The sequence below is a fragment of the Mirounga angustirostris genome, unplaced genomic scaffold (genome assembly GCF_029215605.1).
Source record: "Mirounga angustirostris isolate CCGP_5_RB_7025 unplaced genomic scaffold, mMirAng1.0.hap1 SCAF_12, whole genome shotgun sequence".
In the NCBI taxonomy this organism is placed as follows: domain Eukaryota; kingdom Metazoa; phylum Chordata; class Mammalia; order Carnivora; family Phocidae; genus Mirounga; species Mirounga angustirostris.
The window spans coordinates 107,154,832-107,178,543 of NW_026991720.1; the positions used below are offsets into that span (position 1 = coordinate 107,154,832).

General features: G+C 54.8%; 1 pseudogene; it reads left to right on the plus strand.

Moving 5' to 3' along the window:
- The first annotated feature begins 4,097 nt into the window (after positions 1-4,097).
- On the plus strand, positions 4,098-4,814 carry LOC135362159 (histo-blood group ABO system transferase 2-like; annotated as a pseudogene).
- The last annotated feature ends 18,898 nt before the right edge of the window (positions 4,815-23,712 follow it).

Consider the following 23,712-nt stretch of genomic DNA (forward strand, 5'->3'; position numbering starts at 1 on the left):
GGGTGGATGATGCAAAGTACAGTGCACTGAGAACATGACAAAAACGTTTAAATGACAGAATAGTATGTAGGTAAACATACTATATACTATGTAAGTGAAGGGAAAAGTAAACAACGGGGTCAGAAAGAGGAATGGGAGTTTCGAGAAGCAGGCTGGAGGAGTCAGGGGGTGGGGGGTGGCTCATGGAGGAAGTGACCAAGGAGACCCGTCACCAGTTACAACAGTGCAGCAGCAGGGTTTGAGCTCTGCTTGACCCACGACCCCCAGGGGCATTGGGGGCATTCTAGCTCTGGAGGACCTACAGGCTGCAAATCAGCCTGAGCCTAGCATCCGTGGTATGTCTTCTTTGCTCCCGGGTGTGGCTCTTTCTCTGCCTCTTGAGGCTGTTGAATCTCCTTTTATTTTCCTCTGAAGTGCACTATTTTGTGTCGGTTCAGTACTGTTAGTTGACACAAATTCTTTGTGAAAATAAGTGGAGTATAAATCCTACTTGTTTCCTAATTAGATCTGAACATATTCAATAATAACAGCTTTTCCCCAGGCCCCTGGGTCTTCATCTGCTCACCAACGCTGAGATTTTTAAAAACATTATATTTTTAACAGTTTCAAAGAATTAGTTTGGTTTTTAAAAAATTCCAGAAAGTCACACTTTTAATACTCTATAGAATGATCTGTAAACATTGAATGAGCAAGGTTTTACAGGATGAGGGAAGAATTGGCTTTGTGGCCGGGTTTGCCCTAATGTTTACTCCCTGTTGCCCCCGTGTGGCCACTCTCCAGATAGCATGTGGCAGAATGTGTTCCAACCTGTCAAATTCAAGGGAGAATAAGATAGAAGAAGGTTGGTCCTTGGATCCCCTAGCTCCTAATAATCATGAAATAATTTATGAGCTATATTCTAAATCAGAGCATATGTTAACTTGATATTAGGGTTAGGTTCAGGGTCAAGTTGAATACAGTAATTATGTACAGCTTTTTGTAGGTCAGTCATACGTCCATAAACTGTTTTTAAAAAATAAAACGGGAGGGAATATAGTCACTCAAAGCACTGAGCACCTTTCCTGTCATAGTAAATATGTAACGAAACGTATTTATTGTTTAACCTTAGCTGAGGACCGGGAGCTGCTCCTACAGGTACTTGGCAGGTAACATCTGTGGCCAGCTGCCCATCTCTTCCCCCGACACCCACACCCAGCTCAGCACATCCTCTGCTCTGCTCAAGGGCAGCCCAGAGAGACCAGGTCCAGGTGTGGCTCCCTCCTGTCAGGCATGGCTTCCTTCCGACAGGTAGAGAAGGTGGCCAGCTCACAGACACATGACATCTTCTTTTGGTTACTTGCTATCTGCGTCACCTTTTTGTCACCTGGTCATTAACATTTAGCTCCTGTGAGAACCTGAATTTGCAGGTTTCTGTTCACATTTCAAAGTTTGCAGATATGTGTTGACTTTGTTCGCTGTCCCTGGGGAGGATATACAGGGTTAGGGTATGGGTTAGGGTACGGGTACAGGTTAGGGTACGGGTTAGGGTACGGGTTAGGGTACGGGTTAGGGTTAGGGTACGGGTATGGGTTAGGGTACGGGTCAGGGAACGGGTTAGGGTTCGGGTACGGGTTAGGGTTCGGGTACGAGTTAGGGTTCGGGTACGGGTTAGGGTTCGGGTACGGGTTAGGGTACGGGTTAGGGTACGGGTTAGGGTTCGGGTACGGGTTAGGGTTAGGGTACGGGTATGGGTTAGGGTACGGGTATGGGTACGGGTACGGGTACGGGTATGGGTACGGGTTAGGGTATGGGTTAGGGTTAGGGTTAGGGTACGGGTTAGGGTACGGGTTAGGGTTAGGGTACGGGTTAGGGTACGCGTTAGGGTAGGGTTAGGGTTAGGGTTAGGGTACGGGTTAGGGTTAGGGGTTAGGGGTTAGTGGTTAGGTTAGGGTTAGGGTTAGGGTACGGGTTAGGGTACGGTTTAGGGTAGGGTTAGGGTTAGGGTATGGGTTAGGGAACGGGTTAGGGTTAGGGTACGGGTCAGGGAACGGGTTAGGGTTAGGGTACGGGTTAGGGTACAGGTTAGGGTTAGGGTACTGGTTAGGGTCAGGGTTAGGGTACAGGTTAGGGTTAGGGTACGGGTACGGGTTAGGGTACGGGTTAGGGTACGGCTTGGTTAGGGTACGGGTTAGGGGACGGGTTAGGGGACGGGTTAGGGAACGGGTTAGGGTTAGGGTACGGGTATGGGTTAGGGTACGGGTCAGGGAACGGGTTAGGGTTAGGGTACGGGTTAGGGTCAGGGTACGGGTTAGGGTCAGGATTAGGGTACGGGTTAGGGTTAGGGTACGGGTATGGGTACGGGTTAGGGTACGGGTTAGGGTACGGGTTAGGTTACGGGTTAGGGTAGGGCGAGGGTTAGGGTTAGGGTACGGGTACGGGTTAGGGTTAGGGTTAGGGTTAGGGGTTAGTGGTTAGGGTTAGGGTTAGGGTAGAGGTTAGGGTACGGTTTAGGGTAGGGTTAGGGTTAGGGTACGGGTTAGTGTACGGGTTAGGGTTAGGGGTTAGGGGTTAGGGGTTAGGGTTAGGTTTAGGGTAATTGTTAGGGTTAGGGTTAGGGTCTCCCTGTCCTCTGCTGTATAGAGACCATTCTCCTCCGGTAACCAGATTGATCATTTCAGAACATAACCTTTGAGCCTCTCTGCGATCCGCTCCCCACCTGTCTGTCCTCTCCAGCCTCACCCCTCCCACTGCAGCCCCCCTCTGTGGGCCACCAAGCTGTGTGGTTGTCCCACATGTTCCTTGGGCCTGACTCCAATCCTTTACATTCTCTGTGCCCTCTGCCACGAGCTCTCTTCTCTCCCCTTGCATCATGTCTGGCATGTTCCCCCATTGGCTGGGCCTCTACTTGCCCCCTGGTGACCTGACTCATGTCTGCTGGGTGTATGTGTTCATCCCATATTTAAATGTAGTATCCACCTTCCCTGTGTGAGCGATTTACTAACCTGCGAGGTATGGGGTAGGCAGAGGGAGGTAGTCTCAGTGCCTGTGTAAAAAAAGCCAGTCTCAGGGCGCCTGGGTGGCTCAGTCCTTAAGCGTCTGCCTTCGGCTCAGGTCGTGATCCCAGGGGCCTGGGATTAAGTCCCATGTCAGGCTCCCTGCTCTGCGGGGAGCCTGCTTCTCCCTCTCCCCCTCCCCCTACTTGTGTTCCCTCTCTAGCTGTCTCTTTCTCTGTCAAATAAATAAAGTCTTAAAAAAAATCAGTCTCAGAGGGGCTCACCACACTTGCTGACAATGGGGGAGCTGCTGTCCCCACAGTGAGGGGCAGGTAGTCCCCTCAAAGCGGGACCAGCCATGTGAGGCAGTTGGACAAGACTTCCAATGTTTTGGGGACAGGGAGATGTAGACCTGGACCCAGAAGCTCACACCCTTGGATTCAAGGCTGGGGCCTAAGCAAGCCCCCTTTTTCCAGGGGTCATCTTTCCCCTTCCCTGCCCATGGGCTGAACCTGATTCCTGATCTGGGGAGTTTGAGGGTGACCCCTCCTAGGAATACCAGTGGTTTACTGATGGACCTTGTCAGCCAGAGGCCCAGTAGCCTTCAAGGGAGGACCCTCTAGGGGGTGGAGACAGCTCTGTTGCGGACCAGCAACAGCCCACTCAAAGTAAAGTGGGGCAGCTGGCCGGCCCTGCTGATTCTACCCAGTCTGTAGGACATAGATACACGGGCTGTGCCCAGAGGTGCTCAACTCATGGCAGGTGGGGACAGAACCTGCAGGGGGGCAGCTAGGGGAGGGCACCTGCAGGGTTTGCCCAGGAGCTCAGCACAAGGGGAGTGTTCCTGGCTCCAGCATGCTGACTGTGCGGCTGCATGGGTTTCCACCCTCCCAAGCCTCAGGCTCCCCTTTGTAAGATGGGGCCCTGATGGCCCCCATCTCTGGGAGCAGAAGGTAGGGAGGCCCTGCCGGCAGATTCACTCAGGACAGGTCAGGAGGTGGCTGTTGCTTAAAGCAGCCCAGGGCCTGTCCCCATGAAGAAGGTGCACACGTCCATGACCCCCAGCTCTGGGGTCCTGCTGCCAGCCTCTGGCAGTGACCCTCTTCCTGCCCTGTCCCCTGCCCCTGTGGATACGGGGTCTTCCTGGAGCTGTTCCTGCAGAATCACTTCATGGTGGACACAGGGTCATCTACTATGTCTTCACCGACCAGCTGGTTGCTGTGTCCCGTGTGCCCCTCCAGGAGCACTGAAGGGTGGTGGTTCTTGAGGTCTGCGGTGCCCCACACTGGCAGGATGTGTCCATGCAGCACATGGCGATCATGAGCTGCTTCTATGAGGAGTGCTTCCTCTATGAGGTGGATGACATGGTGTGCGGGGATGTGGACATGAAGTTCTGTGACCACGTGGGCATGGAGATCCTGTCCCCACTCTTTGGCACCCTGCACCCCGGTTTCTACTGGGTGGCCCGTGAGGACTTAAGCTATGAGCGCTGGTCCCAGTCCCAGGCCCACATCCCCAAGGACCAGGGTGACTTCTACTACATGGGGGCCTTTTTTGGGGGGTTGTGGCGGAGGTTCACCGACTGACCTCAGCCTGTCACCAGGTGATGGTGGTCAACTGGGCCAATGGGATCGAGGCCATGTGGTACGATAAGAGCCACCTGAACAGGTACCTGCTGGACCACAAGCCCACCAAGGTGCTGTCCCTGGAGGACCTGCGGGACCCACAGCTATTGGGCTGGCCCTGGAGGACCTGTGTGCAGCTGCTGGGCTGGCCCCGGGTCATGAAGAAGCTGAGATTTGGGCCGTGCCCAAGAATCACCAGGACACCCGGAACTCATGAGGGGCTGTCCCCGTCTCCAGCAGGGGGTGCTGACTTCAGCGGAGCCATCAGAGCAGGTTCCTACTTCTGTCCCCTTGAGGGACACTGTGGAGTCCAGTACTGTCTGCACGGGCACGTCCAGTGCCCCAGCCGCACCTGCTCACAGGAGGCCTGCCTGGGGATACAGCGTCCTCTCTTTGCGTGCACTACATTTTCTTCACTTCTGGGTCATTTGCAGCTGTGAACGGCTCCAGTTTTATGTCAAATGTTTTTCTGTGTCAATGCTGAGCAACCATTTTTAAAAAGAACAATTGAGGGAAAAGGTTTTCTCTCTGGTTCTAAACAGACACCGCCTGGTGGGGCTGGGAGCAGCCCTGTAGCAGCCGTGGAGCCAGAACGGGTCCTGGCTGGGTCTTCCCTCCCAGTCCTTGCACCTTGCCATGGCCATGGGGCTTCAGGGTCAGGGTTGCACGGAGCCACCTCTCAGAACCCCGGTGCCCTCACCGCCAGAGGCCTTGGCCGTGACCGCTAGCTCAGCCTCTAGGAGCATGGCGCCCTCTGGGTTATTTCCATTTCCTGCCGTGGATTGATTTTTTATTTATTAATTTTATTTAATTTTTTAAATTTAAAGTCATTAGCCAACATATAGTACATCAGTAGATTTTGATGTAGTGTTCAGTGATTCATTAGTTGCCTATAACACCCAGTTCTCATCACAACACGTGCCCTCCTTAATACCCGTCACCCAGTTACCCCATCCCCCCACCCTCCTCCCTTCTGTAACCCTCAGTTTGTTTACCGGAGTCCAGAGTCTCTCATGGTTTGTCTCCCTCTCTGATTTCTTCCTGTTCAGTTTTCCCTCCCTTCCCCTGTAGTCCTCTGTGCTATTCCTGACATTCCACATAGGAGTGAAACTATATGATAATTGTCCTTCTCTGATTTATTTATTTCACTTAGCATAATCCCCTCCCGTTCCATCTATGTCAATGTAAATGGTAGGTATTCATCCATTCTGACAGCTGAGGAATATTCTATTGTACATGTATACCACATCTTCTTTATCCATTCGTCTGTTGAAGGGCATCTCGGCTCCTTCCACAGTTTGGCTATTGTGGACATTGCTGCTATGAACATTGAGGGGCAGGTGCCCCTTCTTTTCACTACATCTGTATCTTTGGGTTAAATACCCAGTAGTGCAATTGCTGGTGGTAGGGTAGTTCTATTTGTAACGTCTTGAAGAAACTCCATAGTGTTTTCCAGAGTGGCTGTACCAGCTTGCATTCCCACCAACAGGGTAAGAGGGTTCCCCTTTCTCCACATCCTCACCAGCATTTGTTGTTTCCTGCCTTGTTGATTTTTGCCATTCTGAGTAGTGTAAGGTGGTATCTCAATGTGGTTTTATTTTCTTTTTCCCTGATGGCTAGTGATGTGGAGCATCTTTTCATGTGTCTGTTAGCCATTTGTATGTCTTTGGAGAAGTGTCTGTTCATGTGTTCTGCCCATTTCTTGATTGGATTATTTGTTTTTTGGGTGTTGAGTTTGAGAAGTTCTTTATAGATCTTGGATGCCAGCCCTTTATCTGTAATGTCATTTGCAAATATCTTCTCCCATTCCATGGCTTGACTTTTAGTTTTGTTGACTGTTTCCTTTGCTGTGCAGAAGATTTTTATCTTGATGAAGTCCCAAAGGTTCATTTTTGCTCTTGTTACCCTTGCCTTTGGAGACGTGTCTAGCAAGAAGTTGCTGTGGCTGAGGTCGAAGAGGGTACTGCCCGTGTTCTCTTCTAGGATTTTGATGGATTCCTGTGTCACATTGAGGTCTTTCATCCAATTTGAGTTTACCTTTGTATATGGTGTAAGAGAATGGTCCAGTTTCATTCTTCTGCATGTGGCTGTCTAATTTACCCAGCACCATTTATTGAAGAGACTGTCATTTTTCCATTGGGTATTCTTTCCTGCTTTGTGGAAGATTAGTTGACCATAGAGTTGAGGGTCCATTTCTGGGGTCTCTATTCTGTTCCATTGATCTATGTGTCTATTTTGTGCCAGTAGCATACTGTCTTGATGATGACAGCTTTGTAATACAGCTTGAGGTCACCTGCTTTTGTTTTATTTTTATTATTTTAGTGAATTTTAAATTAACGTATAATGTATTATTTGTTTCAGGGGTACAGGTCTTTGATTCATCGGTCTTATACAATTCACAGTGCTCACCATAGCACATACCCTCCCCAGTGTCCATCACCCAGTCACCCCACGCCTCCCAACCCCCTCTACTCCAGCAACCCTCAGTTTGTTTCCTGAGATTAAGAGTCTCTTATGGTTTGGCTCTCTCTCTGGTTTCGTCTTGTTTCATTTTTGCCTCCCTTCGCCTATGATCCTCTGTCTTTTTCCTTAAATTCCTCATATCACTGAGATCATAGAATAATTGTCTTTCTCTGAGTGACTTATTTTGTTTAACATAATACACTGTAGTTCCATCCACATCGTTGCAAATGGCAAGATTTCATTTTTTTGATAGGTGCATAATATTCTCTGTATATATATATATATACACACACCACATCTTCTTTATCCATTCATCTGTTGATGGACATTTAGACTCTTTCCATAGTTGGGCTATTGTGGACATTGCTGCTATAAACATTGGGGTGAACGTGCTCCTTCGGATCCCTACATTTGTATCTTTGGGGTAAATACCCAGTGGTGCAATTGCTGGATCATATACTAGCTCTATTTTCAACTTTTTGAGGAACCTCCCTAGTGTTTTCCAGAGTGGCATCTGCCTTCGTTTTAAATGGCTATTTATGCTGGTGTTTGTGAAATGTGGGCACTCACTCAGTCTGGATGCATGTGCCGCTGGGATTCCTCAGTGTCCACAGATGGTTTGTGCACTCTCTCTGGACCATCTGCCTGCACTGTGTCTTAGCAAGCATTTAGTGATGCCACTGTGAGCTTAGACACCCAACAAGACGCAGAGCATGAGAGCGAGAACTAAGATACAGGATCCCTGCTCTTGGGCCTTCCTGGGACTTTCGAAGGACCCGTCCTCCTGACTCACTACTCTCCTATTGTGTAATAGACATACAACTGATACCATTAAGCACGTTTCAGGGTACAATTCATGTGGCAATAAGTATATTCACTCTTTTGCACCTGCCACCTCCATCCACTGCCACAACTTTGTCATCCTCCCAAACTGAACCTCTACCCAGGAGACACTAACCCCCCATTTCCCCTCCCCAGCCCCGGCACCCAGCAGCTCCTTCCACCTCTATGAATCGGAGTGCTCTCTGTCCCTCACAGGTGGGGTCCTCCCGTATTGTTCCTTTAGGGACTGGCTTATTTCACATAGCCCAATGGCCTCAAGGTCTGTCCCTGTGAGCCTGGACCTGACCCACTTTCCCCCCAAAGGAGTGTCTCAGCCCTCTCCTGTCTAAGTCAAGCCTCCTCAGTCCCTTCTGCTCCCCTCACCTTCCTCCTCCCCCTGAAGATGATCCCAGCCAATCTGCAGCTTTAAAGACCCATTCAGTCCAGATGCCAGGCACATACCCCGGGGAACTCGGGCCTCACCTACCCCATCTGTCCACGTCAGGTCCCTGCCCACCCCCCACCAGCTGGCCACCTGCTCATCCCACAGGTGTCCCCATCTCAGGAGAGGGAAACACCAAGTCCAGACCCTTGGAGTCCTCTGTGACTTTTTGCTTTCTACCAACTCTCCCAGTAGTGAAGTGGCTATGTACTGAATTGGACATTCATTGTCCAAAACATTTAAAGGCATATGTGAGTGTCTGCTGTCTAGGCAATGGATAACAGTTGGGGCAGATAGAAACCAAACAGAATCACTGGAAGAAAGGCTGAGGAATGAGGAGCTTTAGGGAAGAAGGGCCTGGAAGCTCTGACTGCCCGTACCTGACCTTCAGATGCCCCTCAGTGACTCCTGTGCCTCTGGTGTCTTCCTGGAACCCTGACCTGGCTGTTTTCAGACAGCTCATCCAGCGGTACCCTCAGTTTCTGGGAGGGGGATTTGCTGGAATCTGCAGTGTGTCCTACTGCCCCACCGGGATCACTTTCTGAAGGCACATTGTCTGGGACCCAAGACTGTGGGTCTGTGGCCTGGAGGGATTCTGAGCAGAGCTGGTGGGATGGGAAGGCTGCAAGGCACAGAGGTAGGTTTCCAGAAAGCCAGCTGGGGTCCCCGGCATCCTACTGTTTTTGATTCACAGCCCTGAGATCTTTAAAATGCCAGCAACGTTACAGCATGGGCCAGAAAAGGAAATTTCCCTGTGCACCCAACACCACCTGAACTATTGGCCATTTCTTGTCACTTGAGCTGAGTACAAAGGATTGGGAGTCAGGACTTGGTGGATGGGCCCTGGACCAGACTTTGTATTTGGGGGACAAACGCCATCCAGACAAGCTTGTGCTGAGCCTAAGGAGAGGGTCTGTGTGGAGACCCCAGCTGCAGGCACTGCTGTCCAATGATGCCCCCTCAGCCCGACCCAGTGAACCTGCTGCTGTGGGAGCACCTGCCCCCTCCACTCTGCCTGAGGGCTCTCTCCTGCACCAGCTGCCTCCTCTCCTGCCAGCCACTGCCAGCCTGCAGCCTGGGAGGGTGGATACCCCGAGTTCCTCCAGCTGTTGGGGGAGCGCCTGCCCCCGCCTCTCTGCCTGAGGGCTCTCTCCTGCAACAGGTGCCTCCTCTCCTGGCAGCCACAGGCAGCCTACAGGCTGGGAGGGTGGATACCTGCACGAACTCCAGCCCTGGGGACAGAGCCAGTGAGGGTGGGATGTGGTCTCCCAGTAGGCCTGAGCGCCAGGTCCCCATGGTGTTCACTCTCCTCCTGCAGGCTCACTGTGCCATGTCCTCCCTCAGGCTTCCTAGGCTCAAGTCCTCCTCTGCTCGCTGACCATCCTTGGCCCAGGCTCCACACGTTGGGACTGGGAGCAGGTCATCTGGACCTTCTGGACTCTCGCTTCCGTGCCCGTGACACGGACACAGGTTGGCCTCACAGAATTCTTGGAGGAGACCCAGTGCAGGAAGATGCAGGCAGCTGCAGGGGAGATGCCAAGTGACCCCAGAGGGAGCGCACAGGCTTTGCACAATGCACCGGGCTCACAGGACCCCCATGGAATGCGGGCGCCAGGCCACGGGGCACAGGAAGTCCTGGTGGGGGTGGCCCTGGCGGGGATGCCAGAGAAGGGTCCCAGAAGTGGCAGGAGACAAGGAAGACGACAAGACAGAGCTTCCCAAGGAGGTCAATGAAAGGATCAGAGGATCGCAGAGACCCTTGGGACAACTTGGAAGCCCTGGAGATGTTAGCTGAAATAGTGTCATTGGGTCAGAAAAGTTAGTCACAACCCCTCAGTCGACACTGGGTAATTTACTTTGTTTGTTCTAAGAATCAGTGCGTACCTGCCATTAGAACTCACACTGCAGGAAGTCTAGGATATACTCACTCTTCATCACTTTTCAGGACTCGATTTTTCTAGAGGAAGTGCTAAGCATGGGTCTCTCCATTCTTTGTGCAATTGGCCTCTGTTTTCAGGAGCAGATTCTTGGTGCTCATCACCACCCCTAGCCGTGAGGACTGACCCCTGTCACCTCCCACAGTGGACGTGACCATGTGGGTTGGGGGGTGCTCACTGATGAAGCCCCAGTGCTCAGTACACAGCAGGGACCCCCGGTCCTCTGCTGAATGAGGGAGGAAGGGGGGAAGGAGGGAGGGAGGATGGGAGAAAGGGAGGGAGAGAGAGGGAGGGAGGGAGGGAAACCACAGAAGTTGGGTCCATCCATCAGGAGCCCTTATTTGGGGTGAGGTCCGAGGGCATCACAGCCTGGGCCCTGGATGGTGGCTCAGGTCCTCCCAGTGCTGACCTTCCTTCTCCTTGGCCCTCTGTCATCCTGGATCCTCTCCACCTCCTCCTCCTCCAATTCTGAATGTTCCCAGGAACAGGGTAGCAGGAGGGGTCTCAGGAGGGGCTTCCCGGATCCTGTGCCCTGAATAACAATGTGACAGTGGCTACAGGACATTCTATCATGAGGACTGGGACTGTGGATCCCATCCATCTCCTTGGGCATTAGCGTTGTTCCATTCCCTGCTCTCTCCACCACTGCTGTGATAAACACTCCTGAAAACACATCTGTGAAAAACCGAGCCAGAGTTTCCAGGGGTTGGTCAGAGGCCAAGCATGCCATGTGCTCCTGTGGCCTGGGATGGGTGCTGCTCACTGTTCTCCCAGACAGGGGTGCCTGTCACCCTTCTCTCCAGGGTACCTGCAGGGGATCTCCGCTTCCTCACGTTCTCCCCAGACCAGACACCTTGCAGTCTGAGGGTGACCAGTGCTGCCTCCATAGGGTTTCCTTTGCCAGAGTCCTTCCCCGGGAGCTCCCTCATCTCTGACTCTGCACGTGCCTGTCCTCCCCCCTTGGACTTGCGTGCGTTTGGTGTCTGTCCTTGTGGAACCCAGTGACTTGGTGTGTTGTTTGGACAAGAGGCATCGGAAACCTTTCTCTGGCCTTGGGTTGTGAGCAATGCTTTTGCCCTTTGTGGTGTGTCTTCCAGCTTCTGCATTTCCTGGTTTCTGTGTGGGCCACAGGAGTAACCAGCCGTTTCCTGTCAGGGGTCAGGCTGTGGTGTCCCAGCAGGAACGGGTGTCTCGGCCCCAAGATTGTGCCCATAATTCCTAAAGCGGCCTCTCTGATTACATCTGATCTGTAATCCATCAGGCATTTTAATATCGAATAAGGGAAATTTTATGACAAATAAACACAGACGAAAACAAGTCCCCTTTGAAAATAGGTGGGCAGACACAAAGGCACCTATTGCGTGATTCCACTTACACAAACATCCAGAACAGGGAAAGGAACAGGGAGAGAAAGCAGCTTAGGGGTTTCCAGGGTCTGGGCTGGGGGAGAAATGGGCAGGGGGGCTTCTGGTTCGGGGACTCCTTTGGGACACGAGATATTCCGCAGCAATGTTCTGGGGTGTGGTGGCACAGCGTTGGGAATGTACTTATGCTCATCACATGTTCAGTTGAAAACAAGTAATTTTATTTAAAACAAATAATAAACAGTATACAGAACATGAAAATGAACAATATGAACCAGAACAATATGAACCAGAGAGAAAGAATATAGGGGGAGGGGATGAAACAATCTGGCGGGGCGTCGGGGTCCGGCGATGGAACTAAGGGCAATTGTACAAGGAGCTCTCCCCGCAGGGCTGTGGGCTCTGGATGTGGCTCTGGGAGCCCTGCGGGAGCAGGAGGAGGGGCAGGGGTTGGGATAGGGGCAGGGCCAGGGGCAGGGCCAGGTGTAAGAGCAGGGCCAGGGGCAGGGCCAGTTGTAAGAGCAGGGCTGGGGGCAGGGGAAAGGGGAGGAACAGGATCAGCAGTTATGGCAGGTGCAGGATCCAGGACAGGACCTGGGTAAGGAGCAGGAACAGGAGCTCCAGCAGGCGCAGGGGCAGGGGCAGCGGCAGAAGAAGGAGCAGGAACAGGAGCTCAGGCAGGGGCAGGGGCAGGAGCAGGGGCAGGGGCAGGGGCAGCAGGTCATGCAGGGGAAGGGGCAGAAGCAGGAGCAGGAAAAGGAGCAGGAACAGGAGCTCAGGCAGGGGCAGGGGAAGGGGAAGGGGCAGCAGGTCTGGCAGGGGTAACGTTATGAGCAGGAGCAGGGTCAGGGACAAGAACAGGAGCCCAGGAAGGGTCAGGGGAAGGGGCAGCGGAGTCTGGCAGGGGCAGGGAGAGGAGCAGGAGAAGGAGCAGGAACCGGAGCTCAGGCAGGGGAAGGGGCAGTGGCTCTGGCAGGGGCAGGGGAAGGGGTAGGAGGCGTATCAGGAGCTGGGTTGGAGCAGTGGCAGGTGCAGGATCCAGGGCAGGAGCTGGGTCAGGTGCAGGAACAGTAGCAGGAGCTGGGCCAGGGGCAGGTGCCAGTTCTTCCTGGTCCACGTCAGGCTGTCCGTGGGTGGGTGCCGGGTCACCTGCCGGCTCCTGGTCTCCTCCTGAAGTCGCTGCGGTCACCACCCCTCCGTCCAGAGCTGCCGATGGAGTTGGAGCCGGCTCTAGCTCCTCAGGTGGTGGAGCAGCTGTGAGAGGAGGAAAGCTCACCCCGTGCCCGCTCTCCTTGAGCCTTTGTGGAGACAGAACCCAGCCCAGGGCCTCCCAGAGAAGCCGCAGCCAGGAAGGAGCCCTCCCCGGGCCATCTCCCTGACCGCAGTCCACCCGCTGGGCGCTCTGAACCCAGTCGTTGCTCCAGGCCCCACAACAGCCTCTGGGGGCTCGTCCCTGTGGGGCCAGCACCGACCCATCCCCATACACCACAAACACCCAGCCCCAGCCTTCTCACCCTCGGGCTCGGTCTCCGTGGGCTCCGGCTCCTGGACCACTGTCCGGTGACCAACCACCTGGGACAGTGGTCTGGGTGGTGTTGGAGGTCTTGCCCGGCAATCCCCAGCACTTGATTTTGGGGATGCCTGTGGGGTCAACCCCTCCGTCAGGGAGGAGGGCATGTCCGCCAACCGCCTCGGAAAGTCATCCGTGGCCTTCTGCGAAGACAGGGACGAGTAGCCGGCTGGAGGCATCACAGCCCTGCCCGGCCATCCTCACTGTCCTCCTGCCCAGTCCCCCTGCTGCTCCCAGATCAAACACAGACCTGTGAGTGCACAGCTCTGCACCCGGGATGCAGTGACCCATCCCTGCAGGGCTATCAGGATAAACCCTGGGTAGAAGGGGCAGCGCCCACACACCCTATCCCACCCAGCCAGCCTTGACCTTCAACATGACCTGCCCACTGGGAATCTGACCCCTCAACAGCCTGCTCCTGCTCAGGGTGGCCCCACCCCACATGACCCCTTTTACACACACACACGCACGCACACTCACGCACAGACACGTACAGACACATACGGAGGTGGGCCTGGGGCTGCACAGGCAGATCAGAGCGTGTGGGGCTGCGTGGCAGGCTCTGGGCCTCCTGGTGTCACCTTTCTGTCCTTCCGGCCAAATGGCCAGAGGCGGTGGGGAGCCCTGATTCGACATCCCCAGCGGGGGACAGCGTTTGCAGGGCGCTCTTTCTTCAGCCTGCAGCGTCCAGATTTGGGGAAGCATCACCCGAACATGCTTTTTGTTGGAGGGTCTCCAAAGAAATGAGCTGGGCAGGGGGCTGTCTCTGGAATGTGGGTGCCTGGTTACCGGGGTTCCAAACTCTGTTGGGCTCTGTTGTCAGGGAAGTGATGTCACCACTGTCTGGGGTCCCCGTATCCAACTTCCTCCTCACACAAGAGCCCCCGAGGGCCCCCCTTCCCCAGCTGCTCCACGTTCACCCTCCCCCCATGCCCCATCCATACAGTGACACCCATACAGTCCATCCACAGCCCCTGGGAGGCCTGGGTGCAGCCCGTGTCCCCGCTGTGAGGACGCAGAGCTGGGTTCAGACCGGGCTCCTGCGCGTGCCCGGGGCTGTGACCCAGGACAGACCCTGTGCCTCTCAGGGCCTACCCAGTCTGCCCATCTGCCCATTGGGGATATTCTGGCTTCTACTTCTAGGGACGCCATCAGGGCTAGGACCTCTACACATGTTCCATACCTGCTCTCACAGGAGGCTGGTGCACACTTGGGATTGCAAGGATGAGCCAGGGGCTGGGCGGGACATGGAGCACAGCTCAGAGGGGCCTGGGTCTGCTCTGGGGTCTGGGCAAAGCCACCCCCTTCTTGCCTGTTCCCAGCCCCTGTGGGAAGGTTGCAATGAACGGATTCCGACCTTGTCCCCTGGTGACGCACACTTCCAGGGGCTCCCATTAGGTTTAGGCTCAGGCCCGGGGCCTCGTCTGCGCCCATGTGCTGGGCAGTCCCCACAGTGGTTCCCGGGCATTCCCGCATCCTGCTCACACATCCCTGTGGAATCCCCTCCCCTCCGGGGTGGATGGCCTGTGTGACCGCACTCTCAGGAAGAGAATGGGGCCAAATGCTGGGATGTCATTTCCAAGCTGATGGAGGAAAGTCTGTGACTTCTTCTGGTTCCCTCTGTCGTGTGTTCATTCTCTGTCTCCTTCTCTGTTTCTGTCTCTGTCTCTGTGTCTCTCACAGGAGCAGGATCTGTGGACTCCAGGGGTGATGTGAGAAACCTCAGAAGCCTCCCCTGTCCGTATTTCCCTCTTCTGTCCCGGTGCTCCATTCCTTCCTAAGGCCTTGTCACCCGGACCAGAGCAGTGAATCTGGAACCTCTTCCAAATGGAGACCCGGAGGCTGCAACAAGGAGGGTCTTGGCCTTGGTCCCCAGACTAGTGGTCAGTGCTCTGCCACGTTCTGCGTACCCAGGTCCTCAGCCCCCCAAGCCCCCAGTCTGTCCCCTGCTCCGAAGGACCTCGAGGGAGGACAAAGCATTTTCCCAGGACTGGGAGCACAGGGGGTCGGGGATGGAGATCCAGGGCCAACAGGCTCTCCCACAAGCCTGTGGGACCCTAGGGACACTGCATCTCTACAGCCCAAGTGACAGAAGAGTAAGCTGAGGCCTTTGTGCTGTAGCCCCTCTGGACTTGGGGGTGGGTATCTCTTCCTGCTTCCAAGTGCCCAGGCTGGTGATGGACACCGGAACCCAGACCCCGTCCTCTCCCAGTGCCCTGGCAACCCCCCTGGGCCCCTCGGGGACCCCTGACCCTCAGCCTGGCCTGTCTCCCCTCCCCATGCTATGGATCTGGGTCCTTGCCAGGATTCCTGATGCCCTGCCCCATGGCCCAGCTGTCTGCAACCTGTTTCTTCTTTCCCCCTTGTCACCCACCTCGCTCCCAGGGTGTCCTCCCCTTCCGACCCCCAGCTGGGCAGTCAGAGTGGTGTGTGTGTGGGGGGGGGTGTGGGGGGGCTGGGTGTGCAGGTGCACGTGCCTCTACGTGCCTGGGGATGCCAAGGTCATGTCCCCACATGGGACGGGGTGGGTAGCTCTTCCCGAGGATCTGAGGGGCTCTCACCCCCAAAGCAAACCTCATGGGAGTGTTGGGACTGGCCTAGGAATGGAAAGCAGCTCCTTGGACTCTGCACCCCTCATTTGTCCTGGGCCAGTCCCTGCCTCTCTTGACCCAGGTTCCCAACTGTCCCTGAGGGTCGGACATGGAAAGGCTTGAACGTGGCTGCTCCTCCAGGGGTAGGTGGGGGACAGGTGCACCAGGCACGCAGGCCTCCCCACCGAGAAGGCCAGCCAGGTGTGTCATGGCCAGTTGTGCACAGACGACCGGCCCACACCTCCTGTACCATGACCCAGCCCTGCGGCAGATGTGCACGAGACCCATGGCTCCGCACCTGACCGGTCCCCCACGTTCCCTCACCACCTCGGAGACAAGGGCTCTTCTTCGTCCTAGGGCCCGTCATCCTTCGGACAATGAGAGCAGAGGGATCCGTATGTAGAGGAGGCCGGCAGGGCGTCCCACGGAACGTCGTGTGCCCATCTCTGATTTGTCGTCTAGGCTTAGCGGCGGACCCCCACCTAGAAAGAGGCCCGCGGGGCAGGGACATTTGTCTGCCCTGTTCCCTGAAGTATGGGAAATGTCTAGAAGTGGCTTCCTGTCCATGTGTGGAGTCGATGAAGCCCAGCCAGCACCTTTCAGATGTCTGAGTGGCTCTGGGGCCCCTCTGCCAGCCCCCAGGGATGCCTGCTCTGGCTTAACCCAGGATGGGAGCCCCAGATGGAATCTGAAACCTCCTCACAGCCAGGAATGCGGCTTTGCCCTGGACACAAGACAACGAGGCTTGGGGCAGAGAGCTCCTTCACGGTGGAGAGGAATGGCCTCAGCCCCAGGCCACCCTCCCCATGGGCCGGCCACAGGGTCGGGGAGCGGTCCCAACAGGCCCGACGGCAACCCCGTGTGTGGGGCCTGGCCTCGTGGCACGCAGGGTCCCCAGGAGACACCTGCGGGTCGGAGAGGGGACGTGCCAGGCCCGAAACACACAGCCCGCAGGTGAGGGGGAGTCTCCGGGCGGGACGGGGGGCCCTGCTCACCTTGGTGAGCAGCAGGTGTGGGAAGGGCTGGGGAGGCGTTCCTCTGGGAGGTGCTCCGGGAGAGGGGCCACAGGAGAGGGCCCGGCCCGGCTCCACCAGCTTCCTCAGGCTGTCAGCAGGGACCGCCCACTGCCTCTGCCTCGCCCCCAGCGGCAGGGCCCACTCAGGTTCACGGTGGGGCTGCTCTGTGGATAAAGGAGGGACAGTTCACAACACAGAAACTGCAAAACTATTCCTGTCCATGTCCTGAAGTGCAACAGAATATCCAAATTGGTTTGGATCATCTTCCACGTATGTAAAGGGTGATTTTGTACCTGGCCAAGGCTGGGGCTGGACCGGGTGTGTGTGTCTGTGTGTGAAGGACCAGGTGTGTGTGTGTGTGTGTGTGTGTGTGTTTGAAGGACTGGGTGTGTGTGTGTGTTTGGCGTGTGTGTCTGTGTGTGTGTGTGTGTGTGTGAAGGGAGCAGCCCAGACCCCTTGGGTTGAGATCATGGCCACGTAAGGGGCACAGCCGTCGTGGCACCCCGGGTCGTCAGTGTCCCGAATGGCGTCGGGGCAGGAGACCCTCCCGGCCCTCCCCGAGCCCGGTCCTGGAGCGCCCTCGTCCCCACACTCCCCCTGAGCCCGCACCAGCCCTTACCGACTGCCTGATGCACGTGCCCCACGCCGGGGAGCCGTCGAGTGAGGCTCCTGTTGACGAGCTTGTCCCCCATTTCTTCCATGGGGCTCTGCGAAGACAGTGAGCGGCGCCCAGCCTGGAGGCATCACAGCCCTGCCCGGCCGTCCTCATCATCCTCCTGCCCAGGCCCACTGCTGCCCCCAGATCAGACACAGCCCCGTGCGGGCACAGCCCTGCGCCCGGGGTGCAGTGACATGTATCGACAGGGCTCCGGATCAACCCTGGGGAGAAGGAGGCCGCCCCAGCACACCCCGTCCCTCCCAGCCAGCCTTGACCCGGGGTGTCAACATGATTCACCCATCAGGCATCTGGCGCCTCATCACCCTGCTCCTGCTCAGGGTGGGCTACCCTGCCTGAGACCTCTGCACACACACACACACACAGAGGGGCGCTGGGCTGCCCGGTCGGATCACAGCGGTGTCTGGCTGGCCTGGCTGGCTCTGGGCCTCCCTGTGTTCCCTTTGGGCCCCTCCAGGCAAATGGTCAGAGGTGTCAGGGGTGGGACCTGACCCCAGGTCTGCAGTGGAGGCAACGGCTCTCACTGTCGGCTTCGCTGAGACCACATCCTGGGGACCTCGGGATACAGCAGGATTGCAGCATCTCCAGCCAAGTGAACTGAGTAGGAAGGGGGCTGTCTCTAGAATGTGGGTGCCTGTGACAGCCCTTGGGCATCTTGGGGACGCCCGGGCCATCAGCCTGGCATGTCTCCCCTGAGCCCCATGCTACGGCCCCGGGCATGTTCCCAGGAGACAATGCCCACAGCCCAAGGCCCAGCTGTGTCCAACCTCCTCCTTCATTCCCCTTGTCCCCTCCAGGGTCCACGCCCCCTTGGACGCCCCTGGGGAGTTTGTGTGTGTGTGCGTGTGTGTGTGAGTGTGTGTGCGCTTGCTCGCGCGCACGCAGAGAGCCTTGTGCGTACGTGTGCCCGCGCGAGGGTGACCAGAGGAAAGGCCCCCACATGGGAGTGTGGGCAGATCTTAGGGGCCCTCGTTCCCAAGGAAACCCCCTGTGAGGTGAAGCTTGGCCTCGGAAGCTGGAACCCTCCCTGTTCCTCTAGCCTCTGCTCAGCTGGTGGGTCCCAGGCCAGTCCCTGCCTCTCCTGCCCTCAGTTTGCCGACTGTCCCATGAGGGCTTGGAGGAGGACCTTCATTAGCATGGCTCAGCGTGGCCGGTCGGCTCCCACCTTTTGGGTGGACGTGGCGCAGGTGCACTCTGGGTGGGCGGGGCCCTCCCACCAACGGTGGGTCGGAGGCAGGTGGATCCTGCGCAGGCGCACACGGCCCAGCAGACGGCGCCTGCGCGGGACCCCACCTGCCAGCAGGCCTGCGCAACCCCGAGGGGCTGGCTGTGGCCTTGGTCCTCCGTGTCCCGATCTCCACTGCCTGCTCAGTGACCCTCACGTCCTCTTAGGCCGGGGGCCAGCCCCAGTCCCGCCAGGCAGGGCCGCTGGACTGAGTGGACATGGAGACCTTGGGACTAGAGAGAAATGAAATATACCCCCGCTGCTGTCCTGGCCCCCACGTTCCACTTCAGTGTTCATCTCAGTGCATGGCGGGGGGGTCAGGGGAGGGTGATGGGGACACGTGTGGCAGGGAGGAGGTCAGGCTGCCTTTTCCTCCTCTACATCCCCTCCCCCTGTCTTCCTGGCAGCAGCCCCTCTCCCCAAAATCCAGGACTCACGCACCTTCATCTCCCTGCTTTCAACCCCAACCCATCCTCCTGAGGTGGGAGTCACTGACCCCATCTCCAAAGTAGAAAACTGAGGTCCCAGGAGTTCCCACAGGAGCTTGCCAGTCACAGGGCCGTGACATGGCCCTGCTGTGGGTTTGAACCCAGCTCAATCTGACCCAAAGCCTGAGCTTACAGAGGAGCCAGAGGAAGGAGACTTTGAGCCCAGGCTTGGAGGTGAGGCCATCCTGGATGGGGGTCATAGGGAGGGACGGCAGGGGTTCTGAGGGGCAAGTTCCTGCCGGGCTCCCTGGGGGACGAAGGCCCTACACAGGCTGGAGTGGGCTGAGGGGTGCACACTGGGGAGCATGTCTAGACCCGATCACGCAGGGCTCTCTGGATATTGGGCAAGGAGTCAGGGGACACTGCGGGTTGGGGGGTTCAGGGGACACAATCCGGCCAGTCTTACCAGAGCCACAGCATCGTAGATTTAGAAGGAGCTTGGTGGGCATGTTATTGTCCCCACCCAAGCATGGATCACCAAGCAAGCACCAGCCGGAGGTGAGGAGGCTGCCGCAGTTTCCTCCTGTGTAGAGTGGGGGCCGTGGTGGTCGTCTGCGTCCTTCCAGGCCTGGGCATGCTGCCTGGAAGGTCCAGAGGTGGCTTCTTGTCAGAGTAGCTAGCTGTTCCAGTGAGGTCATTACTCAGAGACGTCTGAGTCAGGAGACCAAAGGGACGCTCCACGTGCCCAGTTCAGCGGGATGCTCTTGGACATGGTGCCGATCTTCATGTGCAGGCTGATGGGGTTGAGGCAGCAGCGCCCACCTGCTGCATGGAGAGCGGCAGCGAGGAGCCGTGGTTGCAGACCCCGAGACACGGCACTCGTGTGAGTCCGAGGCTGCCACAGATGTGATGGAGGCTGAGGAGGGGGAGGTGCTGACAGAGGCTGAGATGATGCCTGAGGTTTCCAGCGACGACTGGGAGGTCCACTCCAGAACTTGAGGAACGGCAAGGCCAGCAGAAACACCAGACTGTGTAAGGCAACCCCGGTCAGCATCTAGCCCAGAAGCTTCTAGAGACTGAGTCTTCTTGGCACCTTGTGGCTGTGGAGTGGGGACCCAGGCTCCAGGAAGGGATGTCTGTCAGGGAGAAAGGGTGGGACAGTCACCTCCTTTTCCTGGCCATCAAGGATCCTGGGACAAAACCCACACTAATGTCGTCCACATCTCCATCGGGCTGGAGGAGCATGCAGAGCGGGTAGGCGATGTCCCTGCTGCGCAGGTAGGGGCTGCATCTGAGCTGGTCCCAGGACTTGGAGTGAGCGCTCCTTTTGGTCTTGGGTGTTGTGTTGGGGGTGTGGTGGCAGAATTGAAGGGCTGACTTTGCATTGATCCGACACCCTGGGTGAATGGGTGCTCTAGGGTGTCCATGGGCACAGGTGGCTGTGACCCACACATGGGAAGGTGTGAAGGAAGCACACAGAAGACAGTGCCCTGAGCTATGCAGGTTTTCTGCTCATGGGCAGTGCTCCTTGGCAAAATTCAGCTAGTCTGCTTGTTCCTAGAGCACAGAAGGCCGTAAGGTGGTGAGTGGTTCATGGGAAGTCAGGTCAGTCTGTTGCTGGGCATCATGCCTGGCAGGAGGAGAGCTTCAGCCTGAAATGACGGTCTGGGGGTGACCTGGAATGCCAGGTGAGGTAGAAATTGCCCAGGTAGCCTGATCCACTCCAGTCTGTATTGCTTCTCTACCCAACAACCCAGACCTAGACAAAGGCCCTCTGGCTGGCTGGCATCTGGAACAGTTCGAAGGTTCCTCTGGTTCAGTCGAAGGAGAAGATCAAAGTTAGTAGAGCAAAGGAAACTAGGAAGATTAGGGCAGAGATACATGGAAGAGAAGAGCACGTGAGAAAAATCAGTGAAAACAACAGTTCTTACTTTTGCAGACTTACCAAAATTGACAAAAAGACAAAATGGAACCACTTTATACCAACCAATTGGCTCCCTGAGATGAAGCAGATCATTCTGAGAAGCACACAAACTACCAAAGTGACTCCAGAAGAAATGGAAACCCTGAGCAGACCTCTAATAAGTAAATAGACTGAAGCAGTCATGAGAACTTCCCAAGAATGAAAAGAACCTGATGCTTTCCCTGGTGATTTGTCCCACACGTTTAAAGAAGACGGAATACCAATCCTTCTGAAAGTCTGAAAAAAGTACAAGAGGAGGGAACACTTCCCACGTCACCCTAGAATGCCAGCATTGTCCCGATTCCAAAGACTGACAAAGACCTTACAAGAAAAGACAGTTGCAGGCCAAAATCCATTATGAAGAGAGAGGCAAAAATCCTCAACAGAATTCTAGCAGACAGAATCTAGCAGCACATTCACAGGACTCTACATCATGACCAAGTGTGATTTACACCGGGAATGCAAAGGCCGTTCGGCGTAGCTAATCAGTGTCCTAGAATACATCCAGAAGAAACATGATCATGTCAATTGTTGTAGGATAATCTTTGACAAAATCCAAACCTTTTCATAACAAGTGTTCTCAATAAAATAGAAATAGAAGGTTAAATTGTGATAAAGGAGAGGTGCCTGGGTGGCTCAGTGGGTTGAGTGTCCGACTCTTGGTTTGGGCTCAGGTCATGATCTCAAGAGTCTTCAGATTGAGCTCCAGGGAGGGTTCTGCACTCAGTCGGGAGTCTGCTTGGAGATTCTCTCCCTCTGCCCCTCCCCACTCCTGGGTTTGCATGCTCTCAAATAAATAAATAAATAAATAAATAAATAAATAAATAAATAATTCTTTAAAATTATGATAAAGGATATTTATGAAAAATAACTCATATGTATATCATTCTCTGTGGTGAAAGACTGAGAGTTTTCTCCTTAAAATCCCCAAAAAGTCAAGGAAGCCCATGTCCACCACTTCATGTCCATATTGTCATGGAAGTTTGGTCAGAGAAATTATACAAGATTAGTTAGTAAAAGCTCACAAATGGAAAGGAAGAAGAAAAAGTTTATTTATATAGGACATGATCTTCTATGCAAATAATCCTAAGAATTTGAAAAACTCTGTACGAGATTATAATATTTCCCGAAAGGTATGAGCAGAGAAGACCAACACATATGGCTCAATGGGATAGTGCTGAGAATCAAGGAATACATACATGTACAGTCAGTTGTTTTCGAACACGGAGACCAAGATCATTCAATGAGGCAAAAACAGTGTCTCCAACAAACGGTGTTGAGAAACCGGATATCCACATACGAAGGAGTGAAGTCAGAGCATTCCTTTCCACCCTATAAAAAATGAACTCCACATGGATCCAAGCATGAACTTTAAGAGCGAAAATTCATAACACACAGAGGGAAACTAAGAGCACCTAGGGGCAGATGTTCCTTCCCTTGGTTTTGGCAATATGGTGTCTCTTGTATGGCACCCGAAGCCCAAGCAACAACAGAGAAAACAGAGACACTGGACTTCAACGTTGCTAACAACTTTTGTGAATGAAAGGGTAATCTCAAGAGGATGTAAGGAAACCCAAAGAATGGTAGGAAATATTTGCAAATCTCATACGAGTCTTGCATCTAGAATGTGTACAAAACTCCTCCAACTTAAGAACCTAAACAACCCCACTGAAAATAATAGACATTTCTCCAAAGAAGATAGTCAGACGACCCAGTGAGCACATGGGGCGATTTTCTTCATGAGGTCATAGGAAATGCAAGCCAACACCACAGTCACATGCCTTCCCCCACCCAGGAAGAGGGGCTCGAGTGAATAAGCAGAAATAACAAGTGTCGGAGAGGATCTGGGGAAACAGAACCCTCCTCCATTGCTGGGGGAGATGTAATGTGGCGGAGCCACTGTGGCAAAGGGTGTGGCACGTCGTCCACACGTTGAGCATACTGTTCTCATTTGGCCGAACTCCACTCATTCTCTAAACAGAAGAATGGAATACAGGCCCTCTAACAACAGCCTGCACGTAAGTCTTCGTAGCAGCACTCTGGATAATAACCGAAAGATGAAAACAACCCACAGGTGCACCCACACTTGAATGGACACACACAACGTGGTCTGTTCATACAATGGGATTCATTCAGCCACGCCAGGAATGAAGTAGTGATACACGCTATCACGTGGGTGAACTTCGAAAACATCCTACTCAGTGGAAGAAACTAGACCCCAAATACCACATACGGTATGATCCCACGTGAATGAAAAATTCGTCCCAGGTAAATGACAGGTGCCAGATCAGTGGTTGCCTGGGAGCAGGGGGATGGGGAATGGCCAGTGCCTGCCTGCTCAGAGGGTGCGGGGTTTCTCTCCAGGGCATTAAATGTTCTGGGACTAGATAGGGTGATGCTGCCAGCACGGGAAATGGAGTTGATAACAGTGGTTTGCACACTTTGAAATGTTTAAAAAGATAAAGTTTATTTTATCTTAAGCTCCAAATATACCTGGAGACATGAAAAGAAACCAAAGCCAAAAGAGAAGAAAAGGAATGCGTTCGCTGGTGAGGACAGGCCGACTCTGGTGCTAGAACTGGCCCTGGTTGGAGCTCATCAGCTGCCCCGGGAGGTGG